Genomic DNA, 2,929 nt, shown 5'->3' on the forward strand with positions numbered 1-2,929 from the left:
CCCACTCTGCGCCAGCCCAACTGCCTGCGCGTGCTCCCTGCCCGCTGGCAGCAGTGCCGCCCGCTGTTCCGCTCACTCTTGCTCTCTCTCTCGTGCTTTCGAAGAATGTTGGTCGGGCTCCACTTCGCTCCCGAGCAGAAGGACAACGGGCTTCGCAGCGCTGACGTTTTTCCAGAAGAAGGGAGTGTTGTTTTCTCAGCTGCCGGGAGCTTCGCTCAGCTGTCAGGAGGTGCCTTTGCTCCTCTGCCAGCTCTGCTTTGGCCTCGTGCGGCTCCCGCATCCCCCTGTTCCAGGCAGGGGGTTCCCGGCTCTCCAGACCCCCGGAGCACCCCTCGCTCCCCCTTCCCGTCCCCTCTCCGAGGAGCAAAGGGGGGGGTTAGCCCAGCCCCGCAGCAGCAAAGGGTGTGCGGCTCTGGCACGAGAGCTGGATGTGCTTCAGCCTGGCTGAACGTCAGCCCAGCGTGGCCTCAAGCTTCGTCCTTCCCAGAGCAACGGACCATGGCACCTCGGTGGTTCTCCCTCCCCCTCAGATGCTTTCAGGAGCTGGTTCAGAGCACAGTTTCAGTCCTTTCTAACCCTCTGACGGGGTGCCACAGTCACGGCTGCTCGGGTGCAAAGTCTGCAACTTCGAGGTGCCTGGATTTGGTTTCTTGTCCTGGCGACAACGAGATAATTGTCTTGATCGAAGGGGAAATGGACCATGCTGGCCACCCTGCGGGGCAGCTCGCTGCGGTGCATCTCCAGAGCTCGCTCTGGACGGGTTTTAAATCACCTACATGATGGGGTTCTTCTTCCTCCCCTTGGCAAGTCATTCTGTGTTCTAAAATAACCCTCCCCAGTAAAGCCATCTCTGCAGCGGGCAGCTTCCCGCGGTGAGGAGCCGTTCTTTGTGCAGCCTGATGAAGCATGGGAGAAGTGGTAAGTATCGCCGTCCATCCATCCGTCCCAAACAATCGCACACAAACTCCCTCTGTGGGACCTGAGGGGCAGCCAAGGAGTTTAGCCCCTCGGTTACGATCTTTGGGGCTGCTGGACTTCCACGTGCTCCGCTGTGCCCAGAGCTGCAGCCGTTTGTCCGGCTGAAGTGGCAGAGCAGCTTGTACACTCTTAGGAGATGTTATTTGGGCCTGGAGGGTGGAGGGAAATGCGTTAATGTGCCCCTTTGGGGTGAGTTTTTTCCTCTGTCAGCTTCGTGAAGGCGTCTTTAAACTCTTACGTGGAGCCTGATTTATTTTCTCAGCATGATCTGGCCACGTTTTGGCTGCACGTTGAAACACGCTTCAGTGCTCAGAGAGCAGCAGCAGGCAGGGCGTAACGCTGGGAGGCTGCACTGGTTTGATTTCTCTTGTGCCGGAGGTTTTCTTTTCTCTTGTGACCTAAAAACCAGCCGCTTCATTAAGAGGAGAACGGGGACGCTTCGCCGCCGGGGCTGGGCTGAGCCAAAGCCCTCATGCAGGAGTCAGCGAGCGAGCCCGGGCATGAGCGAGCGCTGGGGCTGGCGCCTTTCATCTGCTCCTGCTCTCCCTATTTATAGCACACGGGAGAAGCGCCCGTGCTTGTGTCCCCGCTCCTGGCTGCTAACGTGGCTTTGGCTCAGCCGGAGCCGTCAGGGCTTGATTTCGGTAGGGACGGTGCCAGCCTGCAGAGCCGCTGTGGATGGAGAGAGCCCTGAAGTCTGGGAGTGCTTTTTAGCTGCGGGCTGGCTTTGCCGTAGCAACCCCAAACCTGTTTGGTGTCAGGGGATGGCTGTGGTGATGTTCTCGGAGTGCATTCCCTTCCCTTGGAGAGCTCACCCGGCGCGGCGCGGGCTCCCCGGGAACGATGTTCATGCAGTCATCGGTAATAACTCAACATGATACGTGAGCTGGAAGCATGGGGTTGAGCCCTTCCAGTGGGTGCTCGGGACATAAGTTAACATTCTGGGACCAAAGCTTTGAAATGTCACGGTCATTTCCGAAAAGGGGCTGCTGGATCCAAAATCGCTTGAAATTGGGTTGGTTTCTGCGTAGATCAGCGTCCCACACCTTCAGAGCATCAGTGGAGAGAAAGGGACCAGCTTGGAGTTCTCCTTCCTTTTCTAAAGGAAAACCAATACGCTCCTCGTCTTTCAGAAGCCTCAAAGTTCAGGTTTTCGAGGATCTCTCAAAATAGCCGATGCGCCCCACAGTACGGAACCCCCCGATCCAACACACGGCCTGAGGCGATTCGGTTCTTGGCTCGCTTTAGGACAACCGTTCATTTCTGCTGGGTTTGGCTTTGCAGGGACGTGACTCATGGGCGCCCTGGGCCTCTCTCCCAGCGCAGACTCCACGTCTTTCAAAAACGGCAAGTATGGAATAGCCTGACCTCAAATATTTCAACAGAAAACAATATCTGCTCCACCCGCTCTCCTCTGGCTCCACCGCAGGTGCCTCCTTGCTCTGGAGGTGGCTTATTCAGCGATGGCAGATGATAAAGTCGTGTTCCCATCGTTGGCTGGCCAAAAGGTCCCCAGCAGACGTGGGACCATGGAGGTGCCGGTGCTGAGTGCACGTGGGGGCAGACACGTGGCTTCCCACCCCGCCAAGGAGAACCCTGTGTGAGGTGAGAAGAGCTCTGCGAGGGGGAAGGTTGAGGCTTGGGGTTTTTGATGTTCTGAGTATGAGCAGCTAGAAACAACTGGACTGTGGAGGATGGAGAGCACAGCATCAGCTCAGCTGCGTTCGTGTGCCAGCCCTGCCACGGGCCTCCAGTGTCACCCGGGGAAACCCCTTCACCTCCCCTCTTCTGCAGAATGCAGCCACCCCACTGGCCATCCCCCCACGGGCCATCTCCCCACCAACCATCTCCTCAGGGCGGCCCCTCAGTTCCCACAGGCAGCTTCAACGGCCGGGTCCTGCCTTCCGGAGCCCAAGGGGTGGTTTTTTCATTACGTTGGACGGTTTTTTTT

This window comes from Buceros rhinoceros, unplaced genomic scaffold (genome assembly GCF_000710305.1).
Source record: "Buceros rhinoceros silvestris isolate BGI_N320 unplaced genomic scaffold, ASM71030v1 scaffold22353, whole genome shotgun sequence".
NCBI lineage: Eukaryota > Metazoa > Chordata > Aves > Bucerotiformes > Bucerotidae > Buceros > Buceros rhinoceros.